This window comes from Bufo bufo, chromosome 4 (assembly GCF_905171765.1).
Source record: "Bufo bufo chromosome 4, aBufBuf1.1, whole genome shotgun sequence".
Lineage (NCBI taxonomy): Eukaryota > Metazoa > Chordata > Amphibia > Anura > Bufonidae > Bufo > Bufo bufo.
Genome location: NC_053392.1, coordinates 34,634,682 through 34,660,183, shown reverse-complemented (window position 1 = coordinate 34,660,183; position 25,502 = coordinate 34,634,682). Strand labels below are relative to the sequence as shown.

The 25,502-nt window shown below is 43.8% G+C and overlaps 1 protein-coding gene across 1 annotated transcript in view; it reads left to right on the top strand.

Annotated features, from left to right (window-relative positions):
- Positions 1-25,502, top strand: part of OTOF (otoferlin) — a 256,471-nt gene that overhangs the window by 18,831 nt on the left and 212,138 nt on the right. The window lies entirely within an intron of this gene.

Here is a 25,502-nt window from a genome sequence, read left to right as displayed (position 1 = left end):
AATCCAGACTCTTATTGGAACCTACAGGAAGCGTTTAGAGGCTGTAATTTCTGCAAAAGGAGGATCTACTAAATATTGATTTCATTTCTTTTTTGTGGTGCCCAAATTTATGCACCTGCCTAATTTTGTTTAAACAATTATAGCACACTTTCTGTAAATCCAATAAACTTCATTTCACTTCTCAGATATCACTGTGTGTGTCTCCTATATGATATATTTATCGTAACAACCAACGATTTATACAGGAAAATTATGACGATTAACAAGGTTGCCCAAACTTTCGCATCCCACTGTAGATATTAGATAGATAGATATGAGAGAGAGAGAGATAGATAGATATGAGATAGATAGATAGATAGATAGATAGATAGATATGAGATAGATAGATAGATAGAAATGAGATATAGATAGATAGATAGATAGATATATAGATAATAGATAGATAGATAGATAGATAATAGATAATAGATAGATAGATAGATAGATAGATAGATAGATAGATATGAGATATATAGATAGATATGAGAGAGAGACAGGGTGGATAAAAATCTATTTTTTTAAAAAAATCAAAAAAATCTGATTTTTTTTATTTAAATCGGATTTTTTTTATTTAAATCAGATTTTTTTTTATATAAAATGCTTTTTGAGGAAAATATATTACCATCCAAAGGTTATTCCATCATGAAATAAAGATTAGTTTTTTAATTATGTAGAATAAGGCTGTGCGTGGACTCCCATATTGTTGAATGGATTAGGCAGTGGCTGAGGGACAGGCAACAGAGGGTTGTAGTCAATGGAGTATATTCAGACCAAGGTCTTGTTACCAGTGGGGTACCTCAGGGATCTGTTCTGGGACCCATATTGTTTAATATCTTTATCAGCAAAATTGCAGAAGGCCTCGATGGTAAGGTGTGTCTTTTTGCTGATGACACAAAGATATGTAACAGGGTTGATGTTCCTAGAGGAATACACCAAATGGAAAAGGACTTAGGAAAACTAGAGGAATGGTCAAAAATCTGGCAACTAAAATGTAATGTTGATAAGTGCAAGATAATGCACCTGGGGCGTAAAAACCCAAGAGCAGAATATAAAATCAGTGATACAGTCCTAACCTCAGTATCTGAGGAAAGGGATTTAGGGATCATTATTTCAGAAGACTTAAAGGTAGGCAGACAATGTCACAGAGCAGCAGGAAATGCTAGCAGAATGCTTGGGTGTATAGCTAGAGGAATTACCAGTAGAAAGAGGATGGTGCTCATGCCGCTCTACAGAGCACTAGTGAGACCTCATTTGGAGTATTGTGCTCAGTACTGGAGGCCATATCTCCAGAAGGATATAGATACTCTAGAGAGAGTTCAGAGAAGAGCTACTAAACTGGTACATGGATTGCAGGATAAAACTTACCTGGAAAGATTAAAGGACCTTAACATGTATAGCTTGGAAGAAAGACGAGACAGAGAGGATATGATAGAAACTGCTAAATACATAAAGGGAATCAACAAGGTAAAAGAGAAGAGAATATTTAAAAGAAGAAAAACTGCTACAAGAGGACATAGTATTAAATTAGAGGGGCAAAGGTTTAAAAGTAATATCAGGAAGTATTACTTTACTGAGAGAGTAGTGGATGCATGGAATAGCCTTCCTGCAGAAGTGGTAGCTGCAAATACAGTGAAGGAGTTTAAAGAGGACCTTTCACTAGAATAAAACATCTAAACTGACTATACAGACATGTAGAGCGGCGCCCAGGGATCTCCTTGCACTTACTGTTATCCCCGGGCGCCGCTCCGTTCTCCGGTTATAGCCTCCGGTATCTTCATAGTTAGGCTCCACCCAGTGGAACCTGCCGGCGTCTCCTTCTCCCATATTGTAGCGCTGGCCAATCGCTGTATAGTTAGTTTAGATGTTTTATTCTAGTGAAAGGTCCTCTTTAAGCATGCATGGGATAGGCATAAGGCCATCCTTCATATAAGATAGGGCCAGGGGCTATCCATAGTACTCAGTATATTGGGCAGACTAGATGGGCCAAATGGTTCTTATCTGCCGACACATTCTATGTTTCTATATGTGTAATTTTTTTGGTAAATAAATTCCATTAGTCCATTCACAATGTCATGCTCTTCCAGAGGTTTTTGTAAGATTATTGGGCAGTTTCTCTGCCTACAAGATATTATCACAGATGCTTGGTTTACTTTTGCAGTTCTCAAAACTGAATTTGACTCAGCAGAGATCACATGCCTCTTCTTCACAGCAAAAATGTTATAACATGAACAGAGTTGAGAAAAATACCTTAATCCTAACTTCTACAAACCTATGAATGCAGAATCAACCTAATCAAACTAATATGAAAAGTTGTTTAAATCTTCATCTACTTGCATATTATAAGTTATACCAGCAAGAATTAGTCTTTATGTAGAAAACTATGATTTAAATCAAGCCTTACTGACTAGTGATTTAAATCAAATGCACCCTGGAGAGAGATATAGATAGATAGATAGATAGATAGATAGATAGATAGATAGATAGATAGATAGATAGATAGATAGATAGGAGATGATAGATACTGTAGAAAGCGTATTCTATATTCTGGGACTGACGGTATAGAGGACAGTTATACGATGTGACAACCCTGGAGCCACCTGTCCTCACTTTTATAAGTCCCTGCAGACCCGAGGGATCAGATATTTCTACCATATTAAATTATTAATCCAGAAAACGGCACAGGAGAAACTAGAGGAGCAGGATTAGATGGCAGCCAGTGTAAGGGACACTAGGGGTAGGCTCAGTGACAGGGGAAGGGGTGGCTGGAGGGTGTTGGCACATAGCTGCCTCCTAACATCCACTAATGGCCGCCCTGTCAATAGACGCTGTCACCATTTTCATTCTTTCTTCTCCCTACTGCTCTGCTTGCATGTCAGTCTCTACTGTAGTTTTGGAATTTTATTCATGAACCTCGACACTCTTGATAAATATGAGGTTCAGTCAGAAAAGTGCTGCATTGCATGTAGTAATATATATAAATATAATCCCTGTGGTTGTAGCTCTGATGCTTCGTGGTCTGGAGACTATGGAGGCTCCGTGATAAGATCTTCAAGCAGCTGTTGAAAGCCGTGACTTGTACATAACAAAGGGCCGTGGGATGTGAAGTCTTATCGGAGCCGGGCACTCCACGTCCTCTTCCTCACTTCCCACAATGAACTTACCCCGGTCATTAAATCCTCTCAGATCCCTGGTATAATAAGATGTCGCTTCCTGCGGCCGCACAGTGGTCCATGAGGAAGCGATGGCATGTCTGCACCAGACCTTCTGACCTCTGCAGGCTGGTGCAACCACAAGAAAAGGATTTAACATGTTCAATTACAGATTAAATGTTACGTATAGTAAATACCATGTTACTCAGCTCTGCTACATCATCGCCCAGGTCAATGGCACATAAAGCAGTAAGATCCTTAGCTCCCCCTAGTGGTGACTGCAGGTACAGGGAATTTTGTTATATAAATCTATGTTGGTGCAGGGGATTTGGAGCTCTGTATCAGATAAATGACCTCTGACCACTATACGTACAATATGTTTAGAAGGGAACATGATAATAAAGGGTGCACATCCAGTATGTGAGGACCACAGGTGGTCCCAAAAAGGCTGGACCTCACCCCTTGCATGACTCCTCTATTACATTGTTATTCAAATTATAACTAGGCGTTCTTGAGATCCACCCTCAGAAAATCCAATAATAGATTTTATGGGTTTTTGGCTTTAAATATATGACCTCTTCTGTATTCCATTACTATGTATTAGGTTGGAGCATTTCCGTGCTCCGATGCTCCCCTTTGCCTAGCTGCATCACACAATCTGAGATGATGAAGTACAGGCTTCACAACTCTATGGTTGTCGGAGATTTCCGCCTAGCAGTGAGCCCAGTGACGTCACCGGCATAGATAGGCGGTGTATAGCACTGCCATAAGCTCTTTTGTAGGCAGGTACTATGCAATGTAGCTCATGCTGTACGATGCAGCCAGGCAAAGGGGAGCATTGGAGCAAGGAAATGCTCTGATGCTATTCTCATATATAGTAAGGAAATACAGAAGAGGTGATATACGGGTTCAGCCCTAAACCCGGACAACCCCTTTAATAAGAGAAGTGGTCACCAAGTCTAGGATAGTGTTTGATGTAATGTCTGAGAAGAGAGTCATAAGAAGAAAGCTCCACCTCTCAGACTTCTTAGATACATGGGTTTAGGATAGTGTGTCATGTGATGTCTAAGAAAGGAGCCATAAGAAGAAAGCTCCACCTCCAAGACTTCTTACATATATGGGTCTAGGATAGTGTGTCATGTGATGTCTAAGAAGGGAGCCATAAGAAGAAAGCTCCACCTCCAAGACTTCTTACATACATGGGTCTAGGATAGTGTGTCATGTGATGTCTAAGAAAGGAGTCATAGGAAGAAAGCTCCACCTCCAAGACTTCTTAGATACATACATGGGTCTAGGATAGTGTGTCATGTGATGTCTAAGAAATGAGCCATAAGAAGAAAGCTCCACCTCCAAGACTTCTTAGATACATGGGTCTAGGATAGTGTGTCATATGATGTCTAAGAAAGGAGCCATAAGAAGAAAGCTCCACCTCCAAGACTTCTTAGATACATGCATGGGTCTAGGATAGTGTGTCATGTGATGTCTAAGAAAGGAGCCATAAGAAGAAAGCTCCACCTCAAAGACTTCTTAGATACATGGGTCTAGGATAGTGTGTCATATGATGTCTAAGAAAGGAGTCATAAGAAGAAAGCTCCACCTCCAAGACTTCTTAGATACATGCATGGGTCTAGGATAGTGTGTCATGTGATGTCTAAGAAAGGAGTCATAAGAAGAAAGCTCCACCTCCAAGACTTCTTAGATACATGCATGGGTCTAGGATAGTGTGTCATGTGATGTCTAAGAAAGGAGCCATAAGAAGAAAGCTCCACCTCAAAGACTTCTTAGATACATGGGTCTAGGATAGTGTGTCATGCAATGTCTAAGAAAGGAGCCATAAGAAGAAAGCTCCACCTCCAAGACTTCTTAGATACATGAGTCTTGGATAGTGTGTCATGCGATGTCTAAGAAAGGAGCCATAAGAAGAAAGCTCCACCTCCAAGACTTCTTAGATACATGGGTCTAGGATAGTGTGTCAGGTGATGTCTAAGAAAGGAGCCATAAGAAGAAAGCTCCACCTCCAAGACTTCTTAGATACATGGGTCTAGGATAATCTGTCATGTGATGTCTAAGAAAGGAGCCATAAGAAGACAGCTCCACATTCCAGACTTCTTGGATACATGGGTCTAGGATAATGTGTCTTGTGGTGTCTAGAGGCTAGGAAGTACTAAGGTTACATCCAGACCACAGCCAGTAAACCCCAAAATTGCTATCAGCCTTCCAAAACCACTCTGGGTGGTAGGAAGCTAAGGCTTCCGATAGGTTCTTCACCAGACCCTGCTGTCAGGCTGGATGGACTTTGCTGCTACAGGTTATATATGTGGAGATGATAATAAAACTAGTGTCAGACCCTCCAGAATGTCCAGGAAGGTAGAAAGGAAGTCAGCAAGCAGGGTCAAAACCGGGAGAGACAGACCAATTTTCCTCACTTTAGGGGAAAAATTCCGGTCGGCGGTGTATCAGTGTAAACGGCAGCATTCGCCCCATAAGACGCACTGCCATTTCCCCCCCACTTTTGGGGGGAAAAAGTGCGTCTTATAGGGCGAAAAATACGTTATATATATACATATATAGTGTACTGTCCTTTGTAGTATATAGTGGGGATTCGCTCTGGTAGGCAGGTTAGCGGACGCAGTATAGAGGCAACGGACCAGGTTTTAAATCAATCTTCAGTGTTTATCCACACTCATAACTAGAGATGGCCTTTGTGGTTCGCCCGGCGGTCGTTTCATGGTAAACTTTGCGTGTTCGCGATGCACCGAACATGCGAACATATGGAGATATTCGCGCCCGTCATATTCTTTTACATTGTGAAGAACTTTGACCCATGACACATCCATCAGGTGGTACAGGACAGCCAATTGAGACGTTTCAGCACATGGACATACCCCCTACCTTATAAATAGACCTGATCTGGCCGCCATTTTACATTCAGTGTTTTGCCAGTGTAGGGAGAGGTTGTTGTGTGGAGCAGGGACAGACTGTTAGGGACACCAAACGCTAGCTAATAGGGCCACAAAAGTCCTTTTAAGGACTAGTATAGGTGTGCTATCGATAAGTGTGATACACAGAGGGGTGAAATATACTTATAATATACTTTTATAATGAGTCAAAAACCCATAGATCTATATAGTGATCACCTGGAAGTCAGGGGCCTAGGGGCTAGGGGCTTACTAGGGCCATTTTTATATAGGGTAAGGTTCCGGACGGGGTCGCTCTTATCAGGGCGGGTGGTCTGTGGTTAGGCTATCAGGGCCAGAATAGCACCCCCCTGTAGGGAAATATCAGGGACAGTTCTTTGCCCACCCTGTCCTTCAATACCACATCATCATCTAGCCCAGGGATGGATGTTTTTTGCTTTCCCTCCTGGATTCATCGATGTGCACTGGAACCCCCCGGATTGTGGTAGGACATATGGTTTCTGATTTGGTGCCGCCGAGCACTTGTTATTGCCGACCACATCTATGCTTTTTGCCTAACTTTAATAATTTAATTTATTTTCATTTTGAGGGATATGTTTTCCATTCACACGTCCGCAAAATGGGTCCGCATCCGTGTGCAGACCCATTAATTTTCAATGGGGCCAGAATGTGCTGTCCGCATTTGCGGATCCGCACTTCCACATCCGTGCTTCCGTTTCAGCAAAAAAATAGAGCATGTCCTATTCTTGTCCGCAATTGCAGACAAGATTCGGCATTTTCTATTATAGTGCCGGCGATGTGCGGTCCACAAATTGCGGAATGCACATTGCCGGTGTCCGTGTTTTGCGGATCCGCAAAACACTTACGGACGTGTGAATGGACCCTCATAGTAACATTATTAAAGGTTACGTTTTATCTTCATGTATATTCTAATGGATTGCCTTCCGTGTACAATGTTATAATATTCTTTCTATGTTAGACAGTAGATTATAGTGCATTTGTATTGTGCAGCAGTTGTGTGCGGTTCTGCTGCGATACTGCAGGTATATAGAGGGACAAGCGTTATTGGAACAAATAATTTCTACTGGTGTGATATACCAGCCGCCCCCCCCCAAAAAAAACTGATTGAAGCGGGATGTAATATACCAATATACTTTCTTTATAGTGCATTTGGGTACTGTATAGTGCATTTGCGCATGTGCGTACGCAAAAATTATATTGCCGATATTTTGCATTGAAAAAAATAATGAATGGAGATCGCAAATTTGAATAATGCATCTGGTATGTCACTGTCCGTGTTGTGGGACTATTTGTGCACTTCTAGTAATTATTTCTTGGCTGCAAATATGAGCTGAAGGTTTTTCAGGTTCGCCTGCCATTAAAATGAATGGGACCCGCCACAAACTTGCGGTTCGCGAACTGTCCTGGCAGATGTTCGTCCATCACTGCTCATAACATAACACAACAGTCCCTTTTCAGGCTTGGTGCTTGTTTACACACAGAAAAAAACAAAATAACATTCACCTGGTATCCTGGGTGTCAGTTCACACCCGGCTGAATGCTCAGCCTCAGAAAGTCCACTTGCAGACCTCAGCGCAGAGATCTCCACAGCTCCAACACAGCGCTCCACTGTCAGAGAGGAGTCATCCACACCACCTGACAGTGCTGCCTGTGTTTTATATCCCAACCAAGACCCGGCCTGGAACGTGGGGAGTAGTCCCCCACCCATCACTTTGACTACTCCCAATAAGAGCTGTCCTGGAATAGCTTTGCAGCTAATGCTAACACAGCTGAAGTGTCAGACTGTTTAGTAGCTCTTCTCTGAACTCTCTTGAAAGTATCAATATCCTTCTGGAGATATGGTCTCCAGTACTGAGCACAATACTCCAAATGAGGTCTCACTAGTGCTCTGTAGAGCATCATGAGCACCTCCCTCCTTCTACTGGTAATGCCTCTCCCTATACACCCAAGCATTCTGCTAGCATTTCCTGCTGCTCTATGACACAGGTCTGCCTACCTTTAAGTCTTCTGAAATAATGACCCCTAAATCCCTTTCCTTAGTCTGAATATACTCCATTGACTACAACCCTCTGTAGTATATATACAGTATACTGTCCTCTGTGTAGTGTATATATACATACAGTATACTGCCCTCTGTAGTGTATATATACATACAGTATACTGCCCTCTGTAGTACATATACAGTATACTGTCCTCTGTAGTGTATATATATACAGTATACTGTCCTCTGTAGTACATATACAGTATACTGTCCTCTGTAGTGTATATATACATACAGTATACTGTCCTCTGTAGTATATATACAGTATACTGCCCTCTGTAGTGTATATATACATACAGTATACCGCCCTCTGTAGTACATATACAGTATACTGTCCTCTGTAGTATATATACAGTATACTGTCCTCTGTAGTGTATATATATATACAGTATACTGTCCTCTGTAGTACATATACAGTATACTGTCCTCTGTAGTGTATATATACATACAGTATACTTCCCTCTGTAGTGTATATATATACAGTATACTGTCCTCTGTAGTACATATACAGTATACTGTCCTCTGTAGTATATATACAGTATACTGTCCTCTGTAGTGTATATATATACAGTATACTGTCCTCTGTAGTACATATACAGTATACTGTCCTCTGTGGTGTATATATACATACAGTATACCGCCCTCTGTAGTACATGTACAGTATACTGTCCTCTGTAGTATATATACAGTATACTGCCCTCTGTAGTGTATATATACATACAGTATACTGCCCTCTGTAGTACATATACTGTATACTGTCCTCTGTAGTACATATACTGTATACTGTCCTCTGTAGTACATATACAATATACTGCCCTCTGTAGTACATATACAGTATACTGTCCTCTGTAGTGTATATATACATACAGTATACTGCCCTCTGTAGTACATATACAGTGTACTGTCCTCTGTAGTGTATATATACATACAGTATACTGCCCTCTGTAGTACATATACAGTATACTGTTCTCTGTAGTGTATATATACATACAGTATACTGTCCTCTGTAGTGTATATATACATACAGTATACTGCCCTCTGTAGTACATATACAGTGTACTGTCCTCTGTAGTGTATATATACATACAGTATACTGCCCTCTGTAGTACATATACAGTATACTGTTCTCTGTAGTGTATATATACATACAGTATACTGTCCTCTGTAGTGTATATATACATACAGTATACTGCCCTCTGTAGTACATATACAGTATACTGTCCTCTGTAGTGTATATATACATACAGTATACTGCCCTCTGTAGTGCATATACAGTATACTGTCCTCTGTAGTGTATATATACAGTATACTGTCCTCTGTAGTACATATAAAGTATACTGCCCTCTGTAGTACATATAAAGTATACTGTCCTCTGTAGTGTATATATACATACAGTATACTGCCCTCTGTAGTACATATACAGTATACTGTCCTCTATAGTGTGTATATATACATACAGTATACTGCCCTCTGTAGTACATATACAGTATACTGTCCTCTGTAGTATATATACAGTATACTGCCCTCTGTAGTACATATACAGTATACTGTCCTCTGTAGTATATATATACATACAGTATACTGCCCTCTGTAGTGTATATATACATACAGTATACTGCCCTCTGTAGTGTATATATACATACAGTATACTGCCCTCTGTAGTACATATACAGTATAATGTCCTCTGTAGTGTATATATACATACAGTATACTGCCCTCTGTAGTACATATACAGTATACTGTCCTCTGTAGTGTATATATACAGTATACTGCCCTCTGTAGTACATATACAGTATACTGTCCTCTGTAGTATATATATACAGTATACTGCCCTCTGTAGTATATATACAGTATACTGTCCTCTGTAGTGTATATATACATACAATACACTGCCCTTTGTTGTACATATACAGTATACTGTCCTCTGTAGTGTATATATACATACAGTATACTGCCCTCTGTAGTACATATACAGTATACTGTCCTCTGTAGTGTATATATACATACAGTATACTGCCCTCTGTAGTACATATACAGTATACTGTCCTCTGTAGTGTATATATACAGTATACTGTCCTCTGTAGTATATATATACAGTATACTGTCCTCTGTAGTGTATATATACAGTATACTGCCCTCTGTAGTACATATACAGTATACTGTCCTCTGTAGTATACATACAATACACTGCCCTTTGTTGTACATATACAGGGAGTGCAGAATTATTAGGCAAGTTGTATTTTTGAGGATTAATTTTATTATTGAACAACAACCATGAACCCAAAAAACTCATTAATATCAAAGCTGAATATTTTTGGAAGTAGTTTTTAGTTTGTTTTTAGTTTTAGCTCTTTTAGGGGGATATCTGTGTGTGCAAGTGACTATTACTGTGCATAATTATTAGGCAACTTAACAAAAAACAAATATATACCCATTTCAATTATTTATTTTTACCAGTGAAACCAATATAACATCTCAACATTCACAAATATACATTTCTGACATTCAAAAACAAAACAAAAACAAATCAGTGACCAATATAGCCACCTTTCTTTGCAAGGACACTCAAAAGCCTGCCATCCATGGATTCTGTCAGTGTTTTGATCTGTTCACCATCAACATTGCGTGCAGCAGCAACCACAGCCTCCCAGACACTGTTCAGAGAGGTGTACTGTTTTCCCTCCTTGTAAATCTCACATTTGATGATGGACCACAGGTTCTCAATGGGGTTCAGATCAGGTGAACAAGGAGGCCATGTCATTAGATTTTCTTCTTTTATACCCTTTCTTGCCAGCCACGCTGTGGAGTACTTGGACGCGTGTGATGGAGCATTGTCCTGCATGAAAATCATGTTTTTCTTGAAGGATGCAGACTTCTTCCTGTACCACTGCTTGAAGAAGGTGTCTTCCAGAAACTGGCAGTAGGACTGGGAGTTGAGCTTGACTCCATCCTCAACCCGAAAAGGCCCCACATGCTCATCTTTGATGATACCAGCCCAAACCAGTACTCCACCTCCACCTTGCTGGCGTCTGAGTCGGACTGGAGCTCTCTGCCCTTTACCAATCCAGCCACGGGCCCATCCATCTGGCCCATCAAGACTCACTCTCATTTCATCAGTCCATAAAACCTTAGAAAAATCAGTCTTGAGATATTTCTTGGCCCAGTCTTGACGTTTCAGCTTGTGTGTCTTGTTCAGTGGTGGTCGTCTTTCAGCCTTTCTTACCTTGGCCATGTCTCTGAGTATTGCACACCTTGTGCTTTTGGGCACTCCAGTGATGTTGCAGCTCTGAAATATGGCCAAACTGGTGGCAAGTGGCATCTTGGCAGCTGCACGCTTGACTTTTCTCAGTTCATGGGCAGTTATTTTGCGCCTTGGTTTTTCCACACGCTTCTTGCGACCCTGTTGACTATTTTGAATGAAACGCTTGATTGTTCGATGATCACGCTTCAGAAGCTTTGCAATTTTAAGAGTGCTGCATCCCTCTGCAAGATATCTCACTATTTTTGACTTTTCTGAGCCTGTCAAGTCCTTCTTTTGACCCATTTTGCCAAAGGAAAGGAAGTTGCCTAATAATTATGCACACCTAATATAGGGTGTTGATGTCATTAGACCACACCCCTTCTCATTACAGAGATGCACATCACCTAATATGCTTAATTGGTAGTAGGCTTTCGAGCCTATACAGCTTGGAGTAAGACAACATGCATAAAGAGGATGAAGGATGATGTGGTCAAAATACTCATTTGCCTAATAATTCTGCACGCAGTGTACAGTATACTGTCCTCTGTAGTACATATACAGTATACTGTCCTCTGTAGTATATATACAGTATACTGTCTTCTGTAGTATATATACAGTATACTGTCCTCTTCCATGTTACTTTACACAGTTTAGTGTCATCTGCGAAAATTGATATTTTACTGTCTAAGCCTTCTACAAGATCATTAATAAATATATTGAAGAGAATAGGGCCCAATACTGACCCCTGAGGTACTCCACTAGTGACAGTGACCCAATCTGGGTGTGTACCGTTAATAACCACCCTCTGTTTTCTATCACTCAGCCAGTTACTTACCCACATACAGACGTTTTCTCCCAGTCCGAGTATTCTCATTTTCAGCAGTCTTAACCTCTTCAGGACACATGACGTACCGGTACGCCCTAATGTCCTGGTACTTAAGGACACAGGGCGTATGGGTACGTCCTGTGTATTTCCGATCACCGCCGCCCGGCGGGCGCTGATCGGAACCCGGTGCCTGCTCAAATCATTAAGCAGGCACCTTGGCTAAATGCGCGGGGGGTCCCCTGACCCCCCCGTTTCGGCGATTGCCCCAAACCACAGGTCAATTCAGACCTGCGGTTTGCGGCTTTACCTGCGGTTTGCGGCAGCGATCGGCAGTGCCATCAGGTCCCCATGCGGCTGTAGGGAGGACCCGATGGCATGGAAGGCAGCGCGATGTCTAAGGAAGGCATCGCGCTGCCTTCCAGTGAAGAGCCTGTGAGATCCAGCCCCCTGGATCTCACAGGCCAGAAGCTGTATGAGTAATACTCACTGTATTACTCATACAGCCAATGCATTCCAATACAGAAGTATTGGAATGCATTGTAAAGGATTAGACCCCCAAAAGTTGAAGTCCCAAAGTGGGACAAAAAATAAAATAAAAAAGTTGAAAAAAGAAAGTTTTCCCCCCAAAAAGGGTTAACGACATTTGTAAAATCAGTTTTGAATAACTTGAGGGGTGTAGTTTCTTAGATAGGGTCACTTTTATGGAGTTTCTACTCTAGGGGTGCATCAGGGGGCTTCAAATGGGACATGGTTTAAAAAAAACAGTCCAGCAAAACCTGCCTTCCAAAAACCGTATGGCATTTCTTTCCTTCTGCGCCCTGCCGTGTGCCCGTACAGCGGTTTACGACCACATATGGGGTGTTTCTGTAAACTACAGAATCAGGGCCATAAATATTGAGTTTGGTTTGGCTGTTAACCCTTGCTTTGTAACTGGAAACAAATTATTTAAATGGAAAATCTGCCAAAAAAGTGAAATTTTGAAATTGTATCTCTATTTTCCATTAATTCTTGTGGAACACCTAAAGGGTTAACAAAGTTTGTAAAATCAGTTTTGAATACCTTGAGGGGTGTAGTTTATAGAATGGGGTCATTTTTGGGTGGTTTCTGTTGAGGAAGGGTGGCAGGTATACATAGATATATATGCATGCCTACTGGGCATGCATATATATATGTATATATTAGCGGTGCATAATGTTCCCCTCAGAGGGCGATGTGCGCAGATGTGCCCAGCACCTGCGCCCATCTGCCTCTGATATTCCCCAGGGGCTCATTCATGCCCCTGTGGGAATTCATATATGTATGTGCCCCCTTAATAGATATATATGTCTCATATACGCCCAGGGGCGGATTAAGTGCATGATAGGCCCGGGGCTGTCTACCAAACTTGGGCCCCCCCCCCCCCCCTCCTCCTCCTCCATTTTAGTTTTTTTGTTTTTTTTTTTGTATGAAGAGGCTGCGCTGCTTCATGAGCGCCACAGTCTCTTCTTAGGCCATATGACATCTTCAGACTAAAAAAAAATACCCCAAATTGGGTCCTAAACTGAAAAATTTAGTCACCAAATTTAAAATACATATAATTGTAATAAAAAAGACATGGAGGAGAATACAGCACCACATACCTCTTACATCCAGTGACATCTCCTGTCATGTAGACCTTCTCTTTCCTCTTCTCCTCCATTTGACCCAGACCGCCATGGCAAATTCTTTCAGCCGCATCTCGTCTCTACAGTTTGTAACACAGACACGTTAGATTTCTCAATTTTTCCATCCACCTCCTCATCCTGGTGTCCCCACAGCGTCATCCTGCCACCCCCAATACTGTGCCCGTTGTGCTCCCCAATGTCCCAGGTACTATACTGCTGAAAAAATAGTGACCCTAATAGACATAATTGGGGTAATTTATCAAACTGTTGTAAAGTAAAACTGGATTTCCAAAAGAGCTGTCAAATATGAAAGGTGGAATCTGATTGGCTGCTGTGGGCAACTAAGCCAGTTCTGCGTTACACCAGTTTGATAAATTACCCCAAATGTCCCTATAGTGTCTACAGCAGCTATAATGTCCCCTAGAGTGCCCCCAGTAATAATAACACCCTATATTGTGCTCCAGGTAATAATCCCTGTATAGTGTCCCCAGAAATAATAGAATTGCCCCTACAGTGCCTCCCCAATAGCAACACCCCCATATAGTAATTTCCACCACACTGCCCCCACATAGTAATCCCCCCATAGTAATTTGCCCCCAAACTGCACCCATATAGTAGTTTGCCCCCCACACAGTAATTTGCGCTACACTGCCCCCACATAGTAATTTCCACTACACTGCCCCCACACAGTAATTTGCCCACACTGCCCCAACACAGTAATTTACCCCACATAGTAATTTGCCCCCACATAGAAATTACCCCACACTGTCCCCACATGGCAATTTCCCCCACACTGCCCCCACATGGCAATTTCCTCCACACTGTCCCCACATGGCAATTTCCCCCACACTGCCCCCACATAGTAATTTGCCCCCACACTGCCCCATATAGTAATTTGTCCCCACATAGCAATTTCCCCACACACAATAGTTTCCCCCACACTGCCCCCATATAGAAATTTGCCCCCACACCGCCCTCACACTGCCCTCATAGCAATTTGCCCCCACACTGCCCTCACATAGCAATTTGCCCCCACACTGCCCTCACATAGCAATTTGCCCCCACACTGCCCTCATAGCAATTTGCCCCCACACCGCCCCCACATAGCAATTTGCCCCCACACTTCCCTCACATTGCAATTTGCCCCCACACTGCCCTCACATTGCAATTTGCCCCCACACTGCCCCCACATAGTAATTAGCCCCCACACTGCCCCCACATAGTAATTAGCCCCCACACTGCCCCCACATAGCAATTAGCCCCCACACTGCCCCCACATAGTAATTAGCCCCCACACTGCCCCCACATAGTAATTAGCCCCCACACTGCCCCCACATAGTAATTAGCCCCCACATAGTAATTAGCCCCCACACTGCCCCCACATAGCAATTATCCCCCACACTGCCCCACATAGTAATTAGCCCCCACACTGCCCCCACATAGTAATTAGCCCCCACACTGCCCCCACATAGTAATTAGCTCCCACACTGCCCCCACATAGTAATTAGCCCCCACATAGTAATTAGCCCCCACACTGCCCCCACATAGCAATTAGCCCCCACACTGCCCCCACATAGTAATTAGCCCCCACACTGCCCCCACATAGTAATTAGCCCCCACACTGCCCCCAAAAGTAATTATCCCCCACACTGCCCCCACATAGTAATTAGCCCCCACACTGCCCCCAAAAGTAATTAGCCCCCACACTGCCCCCACATAGTAATTAGCCCCCACACTGCCCCCACATAGTAATTAGCCCCCACATAGTAATTAGCCCCCACACTGCCCCCACATAGCAATTAGCCCCCACATAGCATTCCCTCCCATAATAATTTGGCCCCATACAGCCCCCACATTCCCCCCCATGTACTCGATTTAACTTTCCTAATATGTCCTCCTGTGTGCCCCCCCCCCAGTAGGCACATGAAATAAAATAAAAAATAAATGAACAAAAAAATTAAAAGATAAATACTCACCTACTGTATGTCCAGGGCCAGGCGCTTGCTCGCAGAGTCAGGCGCGTCACAGTGCTGCGTCCCGGCACAGGCGCGCGATGACGTCATCACGCACGCCTGTGCTGGGATTTCTCTACCGCATAGGCCTTAGGCCTTTAAGGCCTGAAGCCTATGGCAGTGATCGCGGACGGGGCAGGGAGCTATGCGCTCCCGTGCCCCGCAGCAGTATGTGGGCGTTCGGGTCAGCGTTGGGCCCCCCAACGTCCCTATTGTAATCCGCCACTGTAATACGCCCCTGTATCCTATAATGCCCCCTGTATCCTATAATGCCCCCTTATCATATATATCCCCATACCATACAAATTCCCCCCCCCCCCTTACATGGACACAGATGCATCAATGTAAATGTGCCCCAAGCATTTACATTGATGCAATCTGGGTGAAGGCGCCAGAATGACCGGACAAGGTCCGGTCATTCTGGTGAACTCAAAAGGATTCAAATTCAATAGAATTTGAATCCTTTTGTTCTAATTATCTGCAGTCCTGCTGGAGATAATTAAGCATAATAGAGAGATAGGAGATACCTCCGCTCACTCTATTATGTGCATTCTGGCATCGCAATTACCATTGCGATGTCCGGAATGCTGAGAGCTACAGGCGGGAGATCAAAGGATCTCCCGCCTATCAGCCAGTGCACACGGCCCTGCGGCGCGCGTGCAGGGATGCGCGGGCAGGCGCGGTGACGTCATCTCACCGCGCGCCGCTGTGTGGGCGGTACGGCAGTGCGGGCGGCCGGACATATAAGTCCGGCGGGCCCTGCACTAGGTAGAAGAGAGCCGGCCGCCCACCCAGACTGAAGGAGACCCCCTGGACGAACGAGCAACCCCTAGACGAACAAGCATTAAACCCTAAGTATCTTGATCCCCTGCTATATTTCTCTCTTGAGATATACCCCCCTGCACTATATACCCTCCTTCTATCCCCTGGTAACCCTCACTATATACCCTCCTGCTATCCCCTGGTAACCCTCACTATATACCCTCCTGCTATCCCCTGGTAACCCTCACTATATACCCTCCTGCTATCCCCTGGTAACCCTCACTATATATCCCCTGGTAACCCTATCCCCTGCTCCCCTGATATACACACCCCTGGTAACCCTACCCTACATACCCCTGGTAACCCTCTGTATCCCTACCCATTTACCCCTATTACCCCTGATCCTGGTAACCCTTTACACCCCTTGTTGCCCTGATCCCTGATTTACCCTAATCCCCTCCCGCGGTATATTTGTGCTTTGTGGTCGGCTTACACCCTTGTAAGACCACCGTCTACCTTCGTCTGCCCCATAGGGATAGTATATAGTACTAGGTGGGTGGGCTGTTAATATTGAATGTGTGTATCGTATAGTTAGTTGATGGGTGGAATTGGGAACGTGTAGTGTAGTATAGGATTGTATATGTAGTGCTGTGTATTGTTAGTATTGCGTGCGTATTGTATTGTTAGTAATAAATACTGTTACTTGCAACTATCTGTGTAACGTGTAGATATTGGCGATAGTTAGTTAGTAAGGCGCATGCAGTTAGCATAAGTGACTAGTGTAAAGCATAGCGAAGGTATTGTTGTTGTTATATAAAGGCATAAATAGGCGGAGTTATCAATAGACGGCTCCTCCCATTTATGAATATTAATTATCTATATTTGCATAAATATTGGTGATTAATAGCCCCCCTTTACAGTTTCTATTATGTAAGCCTCGCAAAGTGACTTCAGACCTAAACTGGTCCCTAAAAATTGGGTTTTTGAAAATTTCTGAAAAATTTCAAGATTTGCTTCTAAACTTCTAAGCCTTGTAACATCCCCAAAAAATAAAATATCATTCCCAAAATGATCCAAACATGAAGTAGACATATGGGGAATGTAAAGTAATAACTATTTTTGGAGGTATTACTATGTATTATAGAAGTAGAGAAATTAAAACTTGGAAATTTGCCATTTTCTACAAATTTTGGGTAAATTTGGTATTTTTTTAATAAATAAAAATGAATTTTTTTTACTTCATTTTACCAGTGTCATGAAGTACAATATGTGATGAAAAAACAATCTCAGAATGGTCTGGATAAGTCAAAGCGTTTTAAAGTTATCACCACTTAAAGTGACAGTGGTCAGATTTGCAAAAAATGGTCTGGTCCTTAAGGTGAAATAAGGCTGTGTCCTGAAGGGGTTAAAGGGGTTGTGTGACTTCAGCAGGTGGCAGTTATCATGTAGAGGAAGTGAATACAAGCCACTTACCAAAGTATTGTGATTGTCCATATTGCCTCCTTTGCTGGCTGGATTTTTCCATCACATTATACACGGCTCCTTTCCATAGTTACGACCACCCTGCAATCCATCAGCAGTGGTCGTGCTTGCAAACTATATGAAAAAGTGCTGTCCTCTCTGGTGTGCGGGACCACAGGAGCGCACATAGGGTAGTGCTTTTTCCTGTAGTGTGCAAGCACGGCCATATAGTCGTATAGACTCCTATAGTGCTCCCAATAGTGTAAATAATCCCTTATAGTGCTCCCAATAGCAATAATTGTCCCCTATAGTGGACCCAATAGCATAAATAGTCCCGAACACGTAGACGTGATTGCATCATCACGCGGCACGCAGCCTGCGCTGGAATCGAGCTGAGTAACTGAGGCTGCAGGTCTTACGCTCTACATGCATGCGCAGTGAATACCGTAGATAATTCAGGATTTTTTTTTCGCCAGACCCTACAGATGGCAGAATAAAATACCCAGTTTTTTCCGGACTGTCCGTAAATCTACGGATAGTTGTTATCCCTGCCCAGCAGATCAGTCCTCACACCCAGCACTTCAGACGACATGAAGCCATTACCCCATGAAGGACACGGCTCAGTGTTATTGAAGTGATGGGAGACCCCGGCACCTTCTCCCTCCCCCCGGGCTCCGTCACTCCAGCTCATTTTCAGACTCTCTCATTGTTCGGACGTCTCCGGCGCCGATAGAATTGTTTGTTCATGCAACGGATCGCACTGGTCTGAGCTATTGATGCGGCCACTCATTGACTCCACCACATCTCCTCATGGTCTCCAACGTGACTGCGGCTCCTCTCCTCTCTTTATTAGGATACAGGACGATTCTGAATCCCGTGTGTCTGCTTTACAGACTGCAGACGGACATTGACCTCTACGGAAACATTTCCAGAGCGGAATACCATAGCCCTGAAGATTTCCCTGAGGATCTGCTCCTTGTACCTCTGGGCATGTCTTCTATTACTACTACTATTAGTACTCTTGTGGTTACACAGGCTCCAACGTACCGGGTATCTTTACATCTGTATATTCCAGACCAAGGGCCCGAGGCCTGAGGGGCAGAGACTGGGTAAACTCTCCCTTAGTGGATTTGTTTCATCCCATAAGATTAAGGCCTCTGATTTTTTTGTCCGCAGCCAATCCGCATTTTTTTGCAGGTCGGATTAAACTGTGCCGCAAAAGATGCGGACAGCAATCCTTATGTCCGTTCTGTGGCACCCGCAAAACCATAGAACATGTTCGATTATTGTCCGCATTACAGACGGGACTGTTCTATTAGGGGCCGGACCTTCCGCACACAATCAGTATCTGTGTTTGGCCTCATGCACACGACAGTATTTTTGGACACAGCGCTGCAAGGAACCAGTGCTAACCACTGAGCCACAAAAAGTTGGATTTCAGGCTAAAATAGGAACTGCAGCTTAGTTGGAGTCAGCGGTTATAGCTGTAGTGTAAAGCATGGTGGAGGCACAGAGCAGTAGACTGCGTCTCTCTGGCGAGCTGTGGATCTATGCTTATATACAGTTGCACGACTAACAGGGGTTAACACGGTGACCGCTGGACGCCATCGCTGCTGCTTTTTAATGTGAAATAGAAACACATTTCACGGATTCTCGTCTTTGTTCTTGTGGCGGCCGCTGCTCTCCCTCCGGGGAGATCAATGTGACGCCGCTCAATGACCTGTCAGCAAGAAGCTGCAAATTAGTGTTTACATTTCCTGAGCTCGTTAATATCCAGATCTTTACTGGTGGGGCAGACATAATACCCATTACCAGCCATTAGAGCTCCATGTCCCATTTACTGTCACCCGCTCCCGCTTTCTCCTTGTATCTCGGGGATTTGCTTCAAGAGAAAGTCTAACATCTTTCCTGCCTGCAGCTCTGTCAGTGACTTGTGAGATGAAAGTGGAGCTTGTGTATAGAAGCTACAGGCGCAGAGGACAATTAGCGCTGCAGGAGAAATGGTGGCTCGGTGTATTCTGCACTATGTGGCGGGTGAGCTTCTGTTAGGAGCTATATCTACAAGTAGCTATATGGGATGATGTGGTACTGTAGAAAGGACTCGCTCTCTATACAGTAGGGTCTGGTTACAGAGAAGACTGCAAGATAATGCAGGATAAAGGGGAAATGACAGGGGTAATAAACAAGACAAGGGGGAGATAAGGAAGAAGAGACAGAGGGTAATAAGCAAGACAAGGGAGAGATAAGGAAGAAGAGACAGAGGGTAATAAACAAGACAAGGGGGAGTAAGAAAGAAGAGACAGAGGGTAATAAGCAAGACAAGGGGGAGATAAGGAAGAAGAGACGGAGGGTAATAAGCAAGACAAGGGGGAGATAAGGAAGAAGAGACAGAGGGTAATAAGCAAGACAAGGGGGAGTAAGAAAGAAGAGACTGAGGGTAATAAGCAAGACAAGGGGGAGTAAGAAAGAAGAGACTGAGGGTAATAAACAAGACAAGGGGGAGATAAGGAAGAAGAGACTGAGGGTAATAAGCAAGACAAGGGGGAGATAAGGTAGAAGAAACAGGGTAATAATAAGCAAGACAAGGGGGAGATAAGGAAGAAGAGACTGAGGGTAATAAGCAAGAAAAGGGGGAGAAACGGTAGAAGAGAAAGAGGGTAATAAGCAAGACAAGGGGGAGATAGGGAAGAGGAGACAGAGGGTAACAAGCAAGACAAGGGGGAGATAAGGAAGAAGAGACAGAGGGTAATAAGCAAGACAAGGGAGAGATAAGGAAGAAGAGACTGAGGGTAATAAGCAAGACAAGGGGGAGATAAGGAAGAAGAGACTGAGGGTAATAAGCAAGACAAGGGGGAGATAAGGAAGAAGAGACTGAGGGTAATAAGCAAGACAAGGGGGAGATAAGGAAGAAGAGACAGGGTAATAAGCAAGACAAGGGGGAGATAAGGAAGAAGAGACTGAGGGTAATAAGCAAGACAAGGGGGAGATAAGGTAGAAGAGATAGATGTTAATAAGCAATTAAAGGGGGAGATAAAGAAAAGACAGAGGGTAATAAACAGGACATGGGGAAGATAAGGAAGAAGAGACAGAGGGTAATAAGCAGGACAAGGGGAGTAAGAAAGAAGAGACGGAGGGTAACAAGCAGGACAAGGGGGAGAAAAGGAAAAAGAGATAGATGTTAATAAGCAAGGCAAAGGGGAGATAAGGAAGAAGAGACAGAGGGTAATAAGCAGGACAAGGGGGAGAAAAGGAAAAAGAGACAGAGGGTAATAAGCAAGGCAAAGGGGAGATAAGGAAGAAGAGACAAAAGGTAATAAGCAAGGCAAAGGGGAGATAAGGAAGAAGAGACAGAGGGTAATAAGCAGGACAAGGGGAGATAAGAAAGAAAAGACAGAGGGTTATAAGCAGGACAAGGGAGAGATATGGAAGAAGAGACAGAGGGTAATAAGGGATGGGGATAAGGAAGAAGAGACAGAGGGTAATAAGGGATGGGGATAAGGAAGAAGAGACAGAGGGTAATAAGGGATGGGGATAAGGAAGAAGAGACAGAGGGTAATAAGGGATGGGGATAAGGAAGAAGAGACAGAGGGTAATAAGGGATGGGGATAAGGAAGAAGAGACAGAGGGTAATAAGGGATGGGGATAAGGAAGAAGAGACAGAGGGTAATAAGGGATGGGGTTGGGGAGGCTCAGTCTGACAGCAGGGGTGCTGTTGGGCTGCTGGGTCTTGTCGCCTGTGCTTTGGCTGCGCTGGTTGCCACGTGGTGCTGCGCCAAATTAGAGTAGGTGCCACTCGAAAGAGGCAACCTTAATGTGGTGAGTGGGCTTATGCACTTTGATCAAAACGTGTACTGGGGCGGGGCTAAGGGCATAGGCGGGGCTTAGGGGGTGCTAGTCGGCGCTGACTGATTCACGCACATAACAAAACACAAGGTGCATATTAAAATATAGAACACTATATAACGACTATATAAACTGAATAGGGTCACTGCTGCACCTGGTCTCTGCTGCACCTGGTCTCTGCTGCACCTGGTCTCTGCTGCACCTGGTCTCTGCTGCACTGTACTGTATATTTCGCCGTATAAGACGCACTTAGGTTTTAGAGTAGAACAATAAGAAAAAATATTTTTCATTACACCTCAGGTCAGACCAGCAATCAGACCCCCAAATGTTAATTAGACCTCAAATCAGACCCCCAATGCCTCAGATCAAGCCCCCAACCTTTAGCCATCTATCAGCCCCCATGTCAGCCATCAGCCCCCCATGTCAGCCATCAGCCCCCCATGTCAGCCATCAGCCCCCCATGTCAGCCATCAGCCCCCATGTCAGCCATCAGCCCCATAATGGAAGCGCTTCATTAGTACCGCGTTAAAGACTGCCCTGATTGCCGCGGCCCGGCGGTTGGGGACCGCTGATGTAGAGGACATGTCTTGCACTCCTTGTGGTCAGTAGTGATATTGCAAGTAGAACTTTTTATTTAGTACAAGTGGTTACAAAAATGCAGGAATCCCAATGTATGACTTCTAATTAAACTACTGGGTGATGCAAAACCCCAAATGTGCTCACAGCCATCAGAGATCCAGTGCACTTTAAGAATGTGCCCTATTATACGTGGATTTATGGCATTTCTGCCCGTGCTCTCGCTGTCAGCATGATCCTCGCATATTGTCTGCTTTCCTATAATGAGGGAAGGTGAAGAGATTCGGAAGCTCTCAGGGTCCACAGCAGAATGTTAGGCCGGGGACTGTCTGTGCTGTAAAAATAATTGGTCACCTCGTCCTTGTCAGTGAATGACACATATGGAGAACGTAGCAGCGGGCAATGAGATCCTCAACATTTAGAGGGAAACAACTCTACATACTTCTAGTAAATGAGGACACAGAACCGGCTCTCTCCTATTAATTACCTACAGCTCCAGCCACCGCATCACTATCCAGCCATGAGCAGTGCGCACAGCGGTCGTGCCCCTGGTCTATAAGACAACATTACAGTTATCCTAAATCAGTTAAAGGAGAACTCATAGGGCCCCGGAGCAAAACTCAGAATGGCTTCACCCTCATCCCCGTCTGAGGGCTCCACCAAATGATGATTTCATAATATATCAGTATAGGGGAGTTATGTTACATTATATAATTCTGCTCGGCTGCAACCACAAACTACAGATTGGCGTGGTATTAAAAGCCACGAAGTGCTCAACCCCATATGCAGTGGTGCATCTATACCGAACGGGGGGGGGGGGGGGGGGGGGGGGCAGATCCTGCACTTGTGGTCTGCTACTAATGGCAATCCCCAGCAAAAATGCATACAATGGAGGAGGCCTGCAGCGGACCACAAGTACCACAATGGACATCCTACACAGGATAGTAACAAAAGTAGTAAAAGTAAAAATAATATAACAAAAACAAAGACAGGTGCCCACTGCGGGCTTACTAACCCTCGTACTGGTGTAAAATTGAGAGATTAGCCAACATATCCTGCTTGGAGGACATGTCTGAGGCCGAGCACCGCGCCAAGGCTTCTCAAGTAGCTCGGGACCTAACACTAAACCTACCTGGGCCGTATGGGCAATACCAGGAGCCAGTGGGCGAATGACTGCAACGACCACTAGGGGGATCTCACTACATGCTTGTTTATAAATCCATCACTAGGGGGAGCCGACTACATGCATATTTATACAGGCATCACTAGGAAGAGTTTACTAGTTACAGAATTATACACTCTCCACTAGTGGGAGCTCACTACTTACATATTTAGACAGCCACCACTAGAGGGAGCTCTCGATATACATATTATACAGCCACCACTAGAGGGAGCTCACTATATACAGTACAGACCAAAAGTTTGGACACACCTTCTCATTCAAAGAGTTTTCTTTATTTTCATGACTATGAAGGAATCAAAACTATGAATTAACACATGTGGAATTATATACATAACAAACAAGTGTGAAACAACTGAAAATATGTCATATTCTAGGTTCTTCAAAGTAGCCACCTTTTGCTTTGATTACTGCTTTGCACACTCTTGGCATTCTCTTGATGAGCTTCAAGAGGTAGTCCCCTGAAATGGTCTTCCAACAGCCTTGAAGGAGTTCCCAGAGATGCTTAGCACTTGTTGGCCCTTTTGCCTTCACTCTACGGTCCAGCTCACCCCAAACCATCTCGATTGGGTTCAGGTCCGGTGACTGTGGAGGCCAGGTCATCTGGCGCAGCACCCCATCACTCTCCTTCATGGTCAAATAGCCCTTACTTTCAACGTTTTCCCAATTTTTCGGCTGACTGACTGACCTTCATTTCTTAAAGTAATGATGGCCACTCGATTTTCTTTACTTAGCTGCTTTTTTCTTGCCATAATACAAATTCTAACAGTCTATTCAGTAGGACTATCAGCTGTGTATCCACCTGACTTCTCCTCAACGCAACTGATGGTCCCAACCCCATTTATAAGGCAAGAAATCCCACTTATTAAACCTGACAGGGCACACCTGTGAAGTGAAAACCATTTCAGGGGACTACCTCTTGAAGCTCATCAAGAGAATGCCAAGAGTGTGCAAAGCAGTAATCAAAGCAAAAGGTGGCTACTTTGAAGAACCTAGAATATGACATATTTTCAATTGTTTCACACTTGTTTGTTATGTATATAATTCCACATGTGTTAATTCATAGTTTTGATGCCTTCAGTGTGAATCTGCAATTTTCATAGTCATGAAAATAAAGAAAACTCTTTGAATGAGAAGGTGTGTGCAAACTTTTGGTCTGTACTGTACATATTTACACAACCACCACTAGGAGGAGCTCAATGATATAGATTTTACAGCCACCACTGGTGGGAGCTCACTACTTACATATTTAGACAGCCACCACTAGTGGGAGCTCTCTATATACAGATTATACAGCCACCACTAGAGGGAGCTCACTTTATACACATTTATACAGCCACCACTAGAGGGAGCTCAGTAGATATGGATTGTAATGGATTTTCTAGTATTTTCAAATTCCTTGATAGGGGTACTAATGGAATAGGAGCAACACTGCAGTAACCAGCTCCATCCAATACATAATGGATGGAGCTGTGCAGTTCAGGTGCCTGTTTCTGACAGCGCTACTCCTGAACAGTTGATGGGGATGGAGGGGGAAGATCTTGTTGGCCTATCTTGAGTATTGTTAAAAAGCAGATGTCAAACCCACTGTGCCACTTCAACAGATTTGGCTTGGGGCTACTCGCAAGAACATTAACCAACTTCCCCCTCTTGTCTTCCCCCTTTAACTCCTATACAGGGATCTAGACTTCAGTGCAGAGTAACCCCCGGGCCGCTAACTCTCAGAGTAGTCTGTTTTTTAAAGTGATGGTTGACCCACAAGAGATAAAGGGACAGGCTGAGTTCAGCTC